This window comes from Rhodnius prolixus, unplaced genomic scaffold (assembly GCF_049639745.1).
Source record: "Rhodnius prolixus isolate KJV_2025 unplaced genomic scaffold, Rpr scaffold_4, whole genome shotgun sequence".
Taxonomy (NCBI): Eukaryota; Metazoa; Arthropoda; class Insecta; order Hemiptera; family Reduviidae; genus Rhodnius; species Rhodnius prolixus.
In genome coordinates, this window is record NW_027411614.1 from 16,340,897 (window position 1) to 16,357,288 (window position 16,392).

Here is a 16,392-nt window from a genome sequence, read left to right on the forward strand (position 1 = left end):
ATTTATTTATTTTTTTTTTGGCGCTTCAACATCTGAGGTTATTAGCGCCCGGAGCTTTTTCCAGTGCACTGCCGGCCTCCGGACAGTGTTCTCTCGTTACAGACAACACTGTCCATCACCGGACAGTAAGCTGTAAGAAGCTCCTAAGAAGAGAAAATCTAAGGGTCAGCTGCTGGATTCGAACCCGGGACCTCCGCGTGGGACTCCAGTATGCTAACCTCACAGCTAATCCCTTCCCTTCTTTATTATTATTATTATTATTATTATTCATACAAGATTCACTTTCTTTTCAAGGTTTGTTTTGCCCAATATTTTAAAGAAAATTTGGGAATTTTACCTTTTATAGAAAAGGAGAAGAAAATTGTCTAAGGTGGGTATTTTTTAACGTTTCGATGTTGCGTACAGTTTTTGAAGATCAACCCTTATCAACTTTGACGATCAACTGTCTTACCGGACAGTTATAACAGAACTTACAAACAAGATAAATAATTATTCGAGAAGGAAAAAAGAATATTGCCAACTTCGGTCATTGTATATTCACTGTTTGTAGCTTTCTATTCTTTCTAAGACGTCCATACGTCTTCCTGTCCTTCCTGTAACAGTGACATTGTGTTCTTGATTCTGTCCGGTAGGAGACTGTGTTTGAGTTACATTTGATTGTCGACAGGAGCACTTTATGTAGGTTACATGACTGTAACGTTACTTTAATTCAGATTCGAATGAGACCGTTTTGGCACTACGTTGTTTACTAAAAAGTAAGGACAATAACGTTTGAAGATGCCGTTTTTGCTCATTTTTTGGCAAAGTATTTTTAGAAAACTATTAAATCCCACGTTGCTGCAAAAAAAATAACTCTTATTAAACGAGAATTTGCCCACATTTTTCTGTAAAATGAAAGAAGCTGTAAAATGTTGATAAATAATTTATAATTTACAAAAATATTTATTATTGTAACATTAATGTGCATAAATTTTAACTCATTTTTTTTTTTTATTTTAATGCCGGACTTTGCTGCTGTGTAAGTTTTTATAATCTTATTTAGACATACACACCATTTATGTATATAATATGAGTTGAGCGTATCTTATAAACTGGACACCGCCCTCTTTGAATAAAAACAGTTAGACGTTATAATAAAAGGCTTCTAAGACCGGACATACTAGATGAAGAAGGCCTCGATCAAGAAGGCTAGGTGAACCACGTGTCAGTTTCTACTGTCTAGGAATGGTGTTTACTACCTAGGCAGAATGCCTCTCTTACAAACTGCATATAAAAGAGCGTTTGTTTGTGGGCGCGTGTGTAAGGTGGAGGAGAAAGAGAAAAACATATTTTGAAAGAGAGAGAATAAAAAGGAGCGAAAATAGATAATGAGGAGGATATAGCTGGTTTTAGCCGAACAAGAGCTTTAGGCAACTATAATCCGCCATATTAGTGCTTAACTGTATATATACTGGGCTTTTAATGTATTCAGCGCACACACTGAATCTGATCTTCGAGAGTGTGCTGAACACTCTATCTCAGTCTAACCTGCTCGCTACGTAGACCTCCTTTTTCATTCTCCCACTTCTCTTTTTATAAACTCCCAATAAAATGAACTTCCTTAATAAATAAAAATAAGCGAATGCACGCACATGGTTTTTTTCTCCTACCGCCTTTTAAAATTTCTCCTGAATCGCTTGATTTCAATTTCTTACATCTTTAATAAAGCAATTGCTATTAAAGGACAAGAACCTGCAGAACCACCACAAAAAAAATGGTTACTTATAAAAAATTGTAAACCGAACTCTGATAGATACGAGGGTCGTTTGAAAAGTCCGTGCAAAAGTAAAAACTACTTAATTTTTGGGGGTAAACCTTTTTTATTTTTTAACATAGTCTCCTTTTAAGCTTATACACTTCGTCCAACGCTGCTCTAGTTTGTTGATCCCTTCCGAATAATAGGATTTGTCCAAGTCTGAAAAATAGCCATTCGTTTCTGCAATCACCTCCTCGTTTGAATAAAATCTTTTTCCCGCCAGCCATTTCTTCATATTGGGGAACAAATAGTAGTCCGAGGGAGCCAAGTCTGGAGAATAGGGGGGATGTGAAACGGGTTGGAACCCTATTTCCATTAATTTTGCGACCACAACTGCTGAGGTGTGAGCTGGTGCGTTGTCGTGATGGAAAAGGACTTTTTTGTGGGCCAATCGTGGGCGTTTTACTTGCAGCTCGGTTTTCAAACGGTCCAATAACGATGAATAATATGCGTAAGGATTACACACTATTTTTTTCGTACAAATTATTCTGCTTGGGCACTGCCTAGGAAATTACATGAATAACTAGAAAAATACTTTTTTACTAAGTCTCACTTCTTGTGTACTGATATTCTTTTTGCCTACACAGAATTTCGTTTAGACATCACTTACCCTTATTATACTGGTTTAGAAATCGTACATCATACTAAAATTTGTACTCTAGATGAAAACCTTATTTTACCTTTCCCTTGGAGCGTTCCGCCTTATTCAAATTTTTGGGAAAAATTTTCTGACTGAAATAGAGGGTGATATACAGGGTGAAACAGTAAGTATTGTCCATAGGCCCACTGTGTGAAGTATATCTAAAGTGGAGTTCACTGACGTATTGGCCAACTTCATATTTTCCACTGTTCTTCAGTGACGTCACTTTAATTTTTTTTCTAAAATCATTACTTTTTTCCAATAAAAATGTTATTACTCAGAAAGTTTTAGTCCGAATTCGATTCTGATGACACGGTTAGAAAGACAGATAAATTTTCTAAAAATTGATACCATTTTTAAGCATAAGTTATTCTCCAAACAGCCTCAATCTTCCTCCGGATCCTGGAAAAATAAAAGTACTCGACATTTTTAAGAAAACTCATTAGGCTCTTATGTGATCATTATCCGACCTAGGTGCTGGCACTTTTTATAAAAGCTTCCTTGTTTAAAGGGCTTTCAAACGGTATATCATTTTCCAGGATTCCTTTTATCTTAAAATAAGGAAGTCAAAGGTTACAAATTCCCCTTAAAAAAAAAAAAAAAAAAAAAATTGAGAAAATGTTAGAAAATATTTAAAACAAGTGCTATTTTTATAAAAAAAAAAATTCATATAGTTTGCATTTACTCCAAATTACAATTTCACACACAACTACCTGTTGAAAATGAAAAGACTGAGTAAACCTTACAACCTTTTTTTTTTTGTGCAATTTGCAATCTTTGAATTCCTTATTTTAAGACAGCCTACTTTAAAATTGCCTACTGGCCCATCTAAAAGAGTTTTCAATGAATTAAACAACTTGATAACTAACACTGTTGAGTGCTTGTGAACACGTTTTCTTGCAAAACAAACGTAATTTCTCATACAAAGATATAAGGAATCCTGGAAAATGATATACCGTTTGAAATCCCTTTAAACAAGGAAGCTTTTATAAAAAGTGCCAGCACCTAGGTCGGATAATGATCACATAAGAGCCTAATGAGTTTTCTTAAAAATGTCGAGTACTTTTATTTTTCCAGGATCCGGGGGAAGATTGAGGCTGTTTGGAGAATAACTTATGCTTAAAAATGGTATCAATTTTTAGAAAATTTATCTTTCTTTCTAACCGTGTCATCAGAATCGAATTCGGACTAAAACTTTCTGAGTAATTACATTTTTATTGGAAAAAAGTAATGATTTTAGAAAAAAAATTAAAGTGACGTCACTGAAGAACAGCGGAAAATATGAAGTTGGCCAATACGTCAGTGAACTCCACTTTAGATGTACTTCACACAGTGGGCCTATGGACAATACTTACTGGTTCACCCTGTATACAGCCAGGGTGTATACGGAGGAGTGGTCGAAACTTCGGGGGGTGATTCAGCAGCTCAAATGCAACAAACAAATTTTTTCTATTCACATTGGCCCGATTCTCAATAGTGTCCAAAACACGATTTGCATTTTTACCTTTTCCGTTGATATTCGCGTTTATCACCATAAAAATGGCCGTAACTTTTTTATCCTTTTCCCTACAACAAATCTGCTTATTCCAAACGAAAGAGCATTAAATTTCCTATAAATTTTCTCAATACAGTGCCTCAAAACGTTTCTTATAACAGTGAAATTTTTACTTTAATGTCTAAAAAATTCGTTCTCGATGATTTTTGTTAAAATTTTCAACTGTATTTTCTCAATGATTAATGAATTAAGGAGTCACATAATTTCAGAAAAAGTTGCGCATTTACTGAGCTTCAAGACCACATGGATTTTTTTGGTTTTTATTAAAATCCTACCCCGAACTGAGTTGTGTAAATGCAGAAAACTGGGATTTAGCGTAACCGACTTTTCACTATTAATTTACTCAAATGTCAATTTTTGGAGAAGGAACAAAAAGAAAATAACCATTTTAGTTTTTAACAATCATTATTTTATAAAATAGAAGTAAAAAATAAAGTAGCAATAAAACGCAGTTGTTGACTAAGTAAAAATTTCACTGTTATAAGAAACGTTTTGAGACTCTGTACCAAGCAAATTTGTAGGCAATTTAATGCTCTTTCGTTTGGAATAAGCAGATTTGTTGTAGGGAAAAGGATAAAAAAGTTACGGCCATTTTTATGGTGATAAACGCGAATATCCTCGGAAAAGTTAAAAATGTAGATCTCTTGGACACTACTGAGAATCGGGCCAAAGTGAAGAGAATATTTTTTGTTGCATTTGAGCTGCTGAATCACCTCCTGAAATTTCGACCACTCCTCCGTATACACCCTGTATATGTACTGGGCTCACTGAGTTCAAAGAAAATCAAAGTGCACATATTCGTTGAAAAAAAGAAAGACAATAAACTGTAAACCTTTGATTGATGTTGCTACTTCTTATCGGATATTTTTCTCCAAATTTGTATTTCTGCTTTATATTTCATATAGTAAGGCTGAACATTTTACTGAAATGCCACGTTAATAAGGTGAACATCCGTTTCAAAACCATAAAGAAAATATCAAGTTCGACTTTTTTGCTGTTTTTTTGGTTTCACATAGTTCACGTAATCAAGACTACACATTACCACCAATTTGTAATATTTTTTAGGACTCCAGTGAACCAAAAAAGAATGATTCTGGTAAAAACTGAGTCACTCTGGAATTGTTTTATTGTGCCTGTACGTTTCAGTTACCACAAGGGCCCCTTCATCAGGAGCAATAAAGAAAAATTAGTCTTTATTTATACTTATACACATATAGTAATTTGAGACGATTCACTAACCAGTTTAAAGTACTTTTATAATTTAAATTACATTGAAACTACTTATTTAAAATTAAAATAGAAGATTAAAATGACTAATCGTAAATTTGTTGTTCTTGTTTTAGGAACTGAATACTGTATAATTTGAGTTACACAGACTACGATCAATGCTACAATGTCTCTCAGCTTACGTTGTCATTTATAACAAAACATCTTTATTGGACATTAGACGACACATTAAATGCATCGCATTTTGTCCTTGGCTTAGTTGACCTTTTAGATCCAGACGTGTAGATTTACAAATAAGCTACTGAATAAGCTAATGAGTTAGTTTCAATCCGTTTCGATAGACGTTTTTAATGGTGTAAATAATTAAATAAGTTGATAAATAAAATTCATAAAATTTAAGTCAGAATTAAATATTTCAAAATATGAATGTTATTTGAAATTAATATTAATATAAATCTGGGCCGAATCCGTAAGTATTTATTATCAGAATCAATTTTTCTTTATAGAGGAATCTGTCATTGAATCGAGGAAGTCGAGTGATTTTCAAAAAATGGACGAAAAAGAATTTCGTGTGTTGATTAAACCCTACTTTATGAAAGGCAAAACGCCTCAGGAGACTAAAGAGAAGCTTGATAAACATTATGGTGACTCTGCACCTTCGATTAGAACAGTTTATAAGTGGTTTCAAAATTTTCGGAGAGGCCATATGGGCACAAGTGACGCTGAACGTTCTGGACGCCCTGTTGAGGTTACTACTCCAGAAATCATTGATAAAATCCATGATATGGTGATGGATGACTGAAGAGTGAAGGTGCGTGAGATTGCTAGTGCTGTGGGCATCTCGAATGAACGGGTACATAATATTTTGCATCAGCATTTGGACATGACAAAGCTATCCGCAAGATGGGTGCCGCGATTGCTCACGCTTGACCAAAAACGAAATCGTGTGAAGTGTTGCAAGGACGGTTTGCAGCTGTTCCAGAAAAATCCGCAGGACTTTAAGCGTCGTTTCGTCACTGTGGATGAAACATGGATACATCACTACACTCCTGAGACCAAAGAACAATCTAAACAATGGGTTACCAAGGGAGAATCTGCGCCAAAAAAGGCGAAGATCGTTCCTTCGGCCGGAAAGATTATGGCAACTGTCTTTTGGGATTCGTAAGGAATAATCCTCATCGACTATCTGGAAAAGGGTCAAACTATTACAGGTGCATATTATTCATCGTTATTGGACCATTTGAAAACCGAGCTGCAAGAAAAACGCCCACGATTGGCCCACAAAAAAGTCCTTTTCCATCACGACAACGCACCAGCTCACACCTCAGCAGTTGTGGTCGCAAAATTAATGGAAATAGGGTTCCAACTCGTTTCACATCCCCTCTATTCTCTTGGGGGGCTTGGCTCCCTCGGACTACTATTTGTTCCCCAATATGAAGAAATGGCTGGCGGGAAAAAGATTTTATTCAAACGAGGAGGTGATTGCAGAAACGAATGGCTATTTTTCAGACTTGGACAAATCCTATTATTCGGAAGGGATCAACAAACTAGAGCAGCGTTGGACGAAGTGTATAAGCCTAAAAGGAGACTAAGTAAACATAACTCGGCAAAAAGTGAGTTCGTGCTCCAAAAAATGTCAAAGAGCGGAATAATGCTAGTAAAGTTTCGGTTCTTTAATTGGTTTATTTTAGCTGATTTGCTTTCCACTAAAAAGTTGTGAAAGACCTTTGATTACAGGCGTCTGGGACTTAAATTTTTTTAAATATTGGTGTCATTTTTCTTCATTTTATTTTTTACTGATGGAAAACATTTCAATTAACATTAAAATGATTAACATTAATATTCCTTAAATTAATAAATTTCTTAATTCTCAGCTGCAGCAACCCAAAAACCATTTATTGACAATAACTCTACCTTAGTATCGGGCAAGGAGGATTCGTTTTATCCCGTAACAAATTTCACTTTTCTAATTCCAAATTGTTATCCACACGATTAATGCGTGCCGGCAAAATCAAAATAGTTTGAAAAAACAAAATCAACACAACTGGTAGCACAACTTTTGATTAACCGCACATATCAAGTTCTAATTTAGGATACTAAGTAAAGTAAAGTAAAGTAATCGCCTATTTTTTCAGGCGGGGCTTAACGTCCAACTACCAATTAGGTGTCGTGGACGGAGGCGAATAGCAAACATACTTTACTGTAAATTTCTTTTATTAACCATTAAATAAAATCCAAGGCCTAAGACCGGGAATCGAACCCAGTACCACAATACATATTAGCGTCGCAGGTCTCGCCTCTAACCCGCTCGGCTACCGTGGCGCCAATGACTACCAATCTTGCGCAGTGGCAATATCGTAACCAATGAAGGTCTCCTGAGGTGCGATTATTGCTAGTTGAAACATTTAGGATACTATAATTTCTTTTTAAAGGTTTGTGCTTCGAAAGGATGCCACATTGCAAGCAGGGGCCCTAGCATAATTTCTTGTATTCACAGTAGGACAAAGGGTTAGGGTCTCGAATATAATTTAAAAATTCATATTATTATCTAGGGTTTCAAATTTTTTTGTAACTAGTTGTACCCGTTCACACGTTGCTGTGTTTGAACAAAAAGGCAGTTTTGATACCTCAAACATAGTTTATTAATGACCAAATATATACAATACATCGAAATGAAAATTAACAATAAAATTATCCCTACTTCAGAGTACAGTAGTGTCCTTGCAAAGGTATCATTTCTACATAATGAGAAAAATTCAGTTAATGTTGTTGGCGGTGGTGACATTGCTCTTGCACGTACATTTTCTGATGTAAAATACACACGCTGTCCATTTTCAAGATGTACAGCTAAATGAACAACCGTTGAATATCGTTCATGAATGGAAAATGATATACAGCCTCATTGCTACTTATGAAGCGTCCCAGTTGATATTGGGTGACTTCATCGTTAGATGCAGTTGTATTTTCCACTCCAAAAACTGCCATATCGTCTTCCTTTGTTCACATATTTGCAAATATATTTTCTAGCTTTCACTGAATTGCAGTACCCAACATTTATGTGTGCGTTATATTTTTAGTAGTTATGGAGAATATGGTACTACCCAACGATTATCAACATCAATAGTATTGTTGAGTTCTTTTAGTTTAATGGATTTTCCACCATCTTCGGTATAATTTATTCTCGTATTAATAATTGCAAAAAACTGTTTTTCATGGTTTTCATGGTTACACTTTTAACAAATATTACTAATTAAATGTTATTTTGATATTTTTGGGATATTTGTTCGGGAGCACCTAGAGCCCCAACTCTGATTTTAAAAAAATTTTGCAAAAACCTTCCCGGGATATACCTAATAATTTCCCAAATTTTCACGGCGATTGGATGGATGGTTTTTGAATCTATCGATTACAAACAGACACACATTCATTTACAAGGGTCGTTTGAAAAGTCCGTGCAAAAATAAAAACTACTTAATTTTTTGGGGTAAACCTTTTTTATTTTTCAACATAGTCTCCTTTTAGGCTTATACACTTCGTCCAACGCTGCTCTAGTTTGTTGATCCCTTCCGAATAATAGGATTTGTTCAAGTCTGAAAAATAGCCATTCGTTTCTGCAATCACCTCCTCGTTTGAATAAAATCTTTTTCCCGCCAGCCATTTCTTCATATTGGGGAACAAATAGTAGTCCGAGGGAGCCATGTCTGGAGAATAGGGGGGATGTGAAACGAGTTGGAACCCTATTTCAATTAATTTTGCGACCACAACTGCTGAGGTGTGAGCTGGTGCGTTGTCGTGATTGAAAAGGACTTTTTTGTGGGCCAATCGTGGGCGTTTTTCTTGCAGCTCGGTTTTCAAACGGTCCAATAACGATGAATAATATGCACCTGTAATAGTTTTACCCTTTTCCAGATAGTCGATGAGAATTATTCCTTGCGAATCCCAAAAGACAGTCGCCATAATCTTTCCGGCCGAAGGAACGGTCTTTGCCTTTTTTGGCGCAGATTCCCTCTTGGTAACCCATTGTTTAGATTGTTCTTTGGTCTCAGGAGTGTAGTGATGTATCCATGTTTCATCCACAGTGACGAAACGACGCTTAAAGTCCTGCGGATTTTTCTGGAACAGCTGCAAACCGTCCTTGCAACACTTCACACGATTTCGTTTTTGGTCAAGCGTGAGCAATCGCGGCACCCATCTTGCGGATAGCTTTGTCATGTCCAAATGTTGATGCAAAATATTATGTACCCGTTCATTCGAGTTGCCCACAGCACTAGCAATCTCACGCATCTTCACTCTTCTGTCATCCATCACCATATCATGGATTTTATCAATGATTTCTGGAGTAGTAACCTCAACAGGGCGTCCAGAACGTTCAGCGTCACTTGTGCCCATATGGCCACTCCGAAAATTTTGAAACCACTTATAAACTGTTCTAATCGAAGGTGCAGAGTCACCATAATGTTTATCAAGCTTCTCTTTAGTCTCCTGAGGCGTTTTGCCTTTCATAAAGTATTGTTTTATCAACACACGAAATTCTTATTCGTCCATTTTTTGGAAATCACTCGACTTCCTCGATTCAAACGAATGCCAAACACAAAGGAATAGACCGATCTGGCTGAAACTTGGTGTGTGTTCTTCCAAGAGATGCTACTAACTAAACATAACCTCGATACGCGCCAGTGATGCTATCTCTCTGACTTTGCACGGACTTTTCAAACGACCCTCGTATATATATATATATATATTCACTGACGTAAGTGTAAAATTATGAAGTTTTAAAAATATATTTCTGTCTTATTTCCTCAAAAATTAGTAACCTTTTGAATTTAGAATAAAGTTTCTCACCTATGAATAACGAATAAGATCATTTCCATCTAAAAAATTATATATTATTTTAACTGTTTAAAAAATTAAATAATATTGCCACTTTTTTCTTTTTATTACCCGTAAAAAATTGAAAGCTTAGGGACAAAAAATCGCTTAAATGTTCAACCAAATATTGTTCTTCAACAATGAAAGGTGCGCTCTTATACACAAGGCTACGCACATAGACACGTCCCGCACAGAGTGTGTGCACATGTGTAAAACATTGAGGCTTGTTAAGTGCCCATTTCATTCTAGAGAAGGGCAATTAAACCAAGGAAAGCATAAAAAAAAAAGCTCGTAAACTGGCGACCAACCTTGAATTTTGGTTTTTAATTTTATTTTATTTATATTTCTACTTTTTTTGTTTTGTAAGGCAGGGGGGATCCTAGTTAGATATTTTAGTGCCCTACACGCGGCGATACCTTCACTTTTTATGTTCTTTTAAAATAGTTATGTATCTAAAAAGATTCAATTACTAAATGATAGAAATCTAATGTTACTCAGTAAATAGGTGGATTCTAATGTTCACACACAGTGTTGTGATATTTTATCTAATTTAGGTTGATTTTGGTTATCTACTTGGGTTTCTGATTTCAATTAAACAGGTTTTAAAAGTTGATAGAAGGGTATAAGTTTAAACAGAGCCAAGGTTTCATTTGTTTTGAAGTTTTAGCAATTCATATTTGTTTGTGGTTTACTAAATACATTAATTGTGAGAGAAAGAATCACTTTACACACTAGACACGTAAATAACCATTGAACCTTTCTGTTTTAGGAAGCAAATCCAAAACGTTAATTTTAATCGTCTTTATTAATAATTAAAAAAGTAAGTTAAGTAATCGTTTATTGCTGTTCATTATTTTTAGTGACTGAATCATAGTTTCAATAAGATGAAAAATTAATGCCAGTTTCAGTCATTATAAACTTTATTATACCGAGCTTTCGAACTAGGGACTGAATTCTATGGACTGAATGTCTATTCAGTCCTTGAACAGACAAGACAGAAGACACACCAACCCTCTAATGAACAGTATATTGTAAATTAGCCCTGAATATGACCTAGTCTCTAGGTCGAAAGCTCGGCATAATAAAGTTACTAGCATTAATTTTTCATCTTATTGTAATCGTTTATTTTTTTCAGGCGGAGCTTAAGCTCCGACCAATTAGGTGTCGTGGGCGGGTCTATATTTCACTATTAACATCTTTTCTAACCAATAAAAATTAGCTATAGGAATCTCCCTATTAAAAAAAAAAAAAAGAACCTTAGTTTCATAACTACTAGACAAACATTAACCTCCATCCAAGAATTAGGAAGCAAAATGGCCACAGAGCGTTAAGTGAGAACATCTTTACTGCAACCAATCATAATCTATTCGTTAAAAGTCTAGAATGAATTCGGTTAACATAATGATCAGTACGTAACAAAACTCCTTTAATCTTTAACTACGGTTAAATTACAGATCATCCTCTTTTACAGAATTCATCTATCTTAATATTAGTTTATGTTTTGCTTTGAACGGCAGTTCACCGTCCATCAATGCGCTAGTTCACCTCGTAAAAAGTGATTCTATAAGGCTTTTGCCTTGAATTGAAGTCTCGACTAACGGCTGTGATTAGAATAAGCCCACCTTATCCACTCCAAATAAAAAATAAGCAAACTCAAGTCAAATGTATATATATACAAATATAAATATATACAAATATAAAAGATGTCAAATTCAATGATCAAATGCTCTGACGCAATCCTTACTTCACTTAGTAGAGCGAACTCTTGATGTTATTCCTGCCAAATCTTCAAATTATTTGCTGCAAAAAAAATGTACTCCATTCATACAAATAAAACTACATCCTGAATTTAAAAAAAAATAAATTGTTTTAAATAAAATTTTCATTTTAAGGGAATCACATTTACGTAACATCACATTTATTACGCTTCATAAGAAGACTTTATAAAATGAATATCTAATATGGCCTCGAATGTGTAATAAAGAACAGTAGTAAAAAAATAAGAAAAATATACATATATATATTTTTATTAATAAAATTTATTATAATAATAATATTTTAAAATTACTAATTTGTCCTTCATATTAGTTTATTAGCTAAAGTTGGTACCAAGTCGTCAAAATCTTGTTTACCAAATATTGAAGGACAACCGGCTAGTAAGCAAATGTATTCGCTGACCCGTTATACATTAAATATCTTGAATATGTTATCAAGTACATGAAACTAACTATAAATGTGAAACGAAAGAGTAAAATAAAGAAATATTTATTGAAGGCGACAAATAAAATAATCACGATTTGCTGTTTTTTAATCTCCGTACAATAGTCAAATTATGGAACTGAATTTACGATCTATACTCATCACGAAAACGCTCTTTCTCACTGATGGACTGATATCCTCCTCAATCTACAACAATTTTTCTTTTTTTTTTGCTCGTTTTATAATCTCTGTGCCTCTTACATCCGGCGCTAATCATTTATGTCTCTTTTTTGCTTCTATGAGTTCCGCCATTTCATTTCATGCAATAATAATGTTTATGCGTGACCTATGGTTTCTTCGACAAATCTTGTGGTCGGTATAGACGGCAGAATATTATTCAAATTAACGGAAGAGAATATTATCGATTCTTTAGCCAAAATCAGCCACCATCAATATACACGAAAATACATGCTTGGAACTATTTGCCGAATTTATTGAAGGAAATCTGAAAAGTTAAGTTTACTGAGATAGATAGATATTTGTTCATTTAAACTCACATTTCAATTTGTTGGCAAAGTAATTGCGACAGTTTATAGTAAGAATGCGTAATAAAGAAATACAAATTAATCATTTTGTTTACAAAATTATGGCGAACAATGAGAAGAAAATTCTTAGCGGAATTCGCAAATATTTTCTTAAATAAATGATTAACAATTTGGATCTCGGTGCCAAAGAAGATAAACCACTCTTCGGTCTTTCTTTGTGCTTCCGGTGTCTATTTCTTTATTTTTATTAAATTAAAAATGTAGATCTGATTATTAAAACTTAGTATTATTTATGCTTTTCAAAAGAAAAAAAAAATGGCAGACATTAAACACCTATAATCTATCAATAAGGCAATGAGATTTCGATGTATCGTAATGATCTCGGTTTTTTGAAAAGTGTTCCAAATTATGATAAAATAAAATTTGTCTTCACTACTCGAAGAATTGAATTAAATTTAATCATACGAACTGTACAGATATTTCAATCAAAACTCCTCCGACAGATAGTTAACACTCCTTTCTACTTGACTAACCTTATTCTTCACAGCAACCTCAACATCCCATTCGTACACCAACTTCCCAAAAAGAAATATCGCAAGTTCCGTACTACCCACTTTAATTGCTCTAATCCATTTGTACAGTCTCTCGTCTCTTCTGGCAATACACCAGGCAGACTGAATCGCCAATGGCCCCGAGACTTCCTAGAGAACTGAAGATCATCATCATAAATGGTTTCCTGTAAAGAGTGCTACCGCTGGGTGGTTTCTCTCCTCCTGCTCTTCACGCACCACATATGTATGTGCACTCTTCGTATTTACTTATTGTATATATCTATACAGCTTGTAAATTACTAAATAAATTTAAAAAATAATAATAATTTAATGTTTAAAATGCTAATTAACTAGCGCAAGGATGTTCATTAAAAGTTTTTGAAGCTACGAGTTTATATTCTATTATCGCTCAAATTCTAGTATTTGATTCAAAAAAAGTGAAGCAATTTATATTTAGATTGTCCTGCTAAATTAAAGAATGCCTACTTTGTTTCCTTCCCTTAACTAGATGTGTTATTATTCTATTTGAGGTTAGTCAGTGCTATTGCGTTCATTCTCCCTAAATAATAAGTACCTCGAGGTATTGGCTATCCACGGTCTAAGAGAGGCCAATAGTGTCACTGATTGTTTTGAGATAAAGGCCACAGTGGAGAGTGGAACTTCTAAGATGTTTTCTTTATTTTCTTTTATTCCATCTCATCTCTCTTTTCAGTTTTGTCGGCCATCCTTGCTGTAGCCATATTTAGTGCAGAGTCTTTGTCTTTTGGTTCAACTGGCAAGAAAAAGCAACCCAAACCCTCTACGTCAGTACTCACTAAACATCTTTCGCCTTTATACTATGACACACTGCCAATCATTGTACTTCTTATTTGCTCTTCTATCTAAAACTCTTTACAATATAAAACTTTTACTGTAAATGTTTTTATTTTTCTTTCAATGGACGAATAAGAATGAAAGACATTTGTTAGCCGACATTTTTTGTTATTCTATATCAACTAAGATGATAACCACTGTCAAACTATGGCCAACATGTTAAAAACTTTATAATAACTATTTATTCCTTCTTTTTTTTAACAACTTTTAAGTTCTTTTATTTAAACTTTTTTTGGCCAACAAAATTTATTTCAATTCAGTTCAACAACTGCTAATATTCGAGAAAATTATATGTTACCTTCCCATTTCAACTGCAATGCTTCCTTAGTTACTAAGTGCTTTAATTTTATTAAATTAAAATTAATTAGAACATACAGTTCCTTCAGCACAGGCTGAAGCGGCCTTGGCCACGCGATCATCTCAACATATAACGCCGACCTCCTAGGATGGTTGCTGCGTAAGCTTGCCAATCTGGCGAACTAACGGCTTCCATCACTGGATGGTCGTCGTTCACTGCACTCACGCCTCTTAGCGCACATGCATGTGCGCGTATATGTATGTACGCACATATAACATATATGTAAAAGCGATTCAGTATACCTTTAAAATAATTTTTTCATTAAAAAAAATGTTTCATTTTACAATTGAAGTTAGTATTGAAAGTTGAAAACTTTGTTTCAACTTCCATGATTTTCTGTGATCAATTTTAAGAACTAGACTTTGATTAATTTCAATGGTCGCCATTTTTTTTTCAACTAGCAATAAGAGAAAATAGAAATTTCGTCCTTATGTTGAGATATGTTTAATTGCGCACTCACTACTTAAAGCAATATCATGGCACTTTCTGTTTAGCGGTTATTCTCGATGGTAACTACATTAGTCACAATTCAATAACAGTAGCAGGTGAAAAGTCACAAAAAATAAATGAGTAGACACAAAATTTGGGATATGTAAGGAAGGCAGGTAATTAAACAAAAATATATTATTTTCACACATTAATTAAGTGTTATAAATTATAAAATGACAAACTATAAAATGTTAATGGCAATTATTAATTGGAAACAGGAGCCACGGTAGCCGTACGGTTTGAGGCGTGACCTGTGAAGCTAATATGTATTGTGGAACTGGGTTCGATTCCTGGTCTTCAGGCTTTGGATTTTATTTAATGGTTAATATGAGAAATTTACTGTAAAGTATGTTTGCTAGTCGCCTCCGTCCGCGACTCCTAATTGGTAACTAGACGTAAAGCCTGCCTGAAAAAATAGGCAATTACTTTACTTTTTTAACTGGAGACATATGTGACTTGTTACATATCGGAGTCACTGTGACTTCATTGTCAACGTGTAAATACAAAAAAAAAAAATCTTATTTCAGGCACTCGACTTACTGTAACCGCAATTTAATGTATATTTCAGGTTAACTTAGAATTTGTTCGTAGAAATCTCCAGAAACCGCAAAATTACTGCAACAAAGTGGCAATAAATCTCTTTATTTCATCTCAGCTGCATAATATTTATCAATACATGTTGTTCTGTTCATCTTTTAACTTCATCCATCCCAGCAATATGTCGACCATTACTGTATTACCCTACCACTGGTTATACTCATGCATTCTTTCCATCCTTGTGTTGTTTTTTTTCCACCCTTCACACAAGGTCAGAATTCCACACATTTAACAGCCCTAAGCACTCTACATTACCCTAGTGGCCCTCAGCTTTTCTATCCCTTCTTTCAAATGGTAGAAACCCCCGGTTGAGAGCGCATTTTTCACTTGACATCCAATATGTTACGTGCTCCCTCTATGTATACCTTTACCATCAGAATGTGATGATTCCCTGTGTGCGTTTGTGAGGAGGTAGAAAGCAATACTGTCTTCTCCGCAACGTCTAAACTTCCAAACTTACCCCCTAGTGAATGCCCCTCGCATCTATCTGTTCACATATAACACGTCCACCCACTTAGATTGCACCCTATTACTTCATACGGGAAACCATATAATTACTATGTCTAAAGTAGATACTAGAGAAATCCTAACATTTAGATAAATTGATCTGCCACTATTTAATAGCTCTATAACAGTCTCAATAGCTTTTTTCTCTTAAGTAACGTTAGATTTTTTTCTTTTTAACGTTTTTAAC

General features: G+C 34.6%; 1 protein-coding gene and 1 pseudogene across 4 annotated transcripts in view; both read left to right on the forward strand.

Annotated features, from left to right (window-relative positions):
• The window catches only part of Ca-beta (Calcium channel protein beta subunit), a 602,416-nt gene that overhangs the window by 183,574 nt on the left and 402,450 nt on the right, over positions 1 to 16,392 (forward strand). The window lies entirely within an intron of this gene.
• LOC141456597 (U4 spliceosomal RNA) lies at positions 7,553 to 7,685 on the forward strand (annotated as a pseudogene).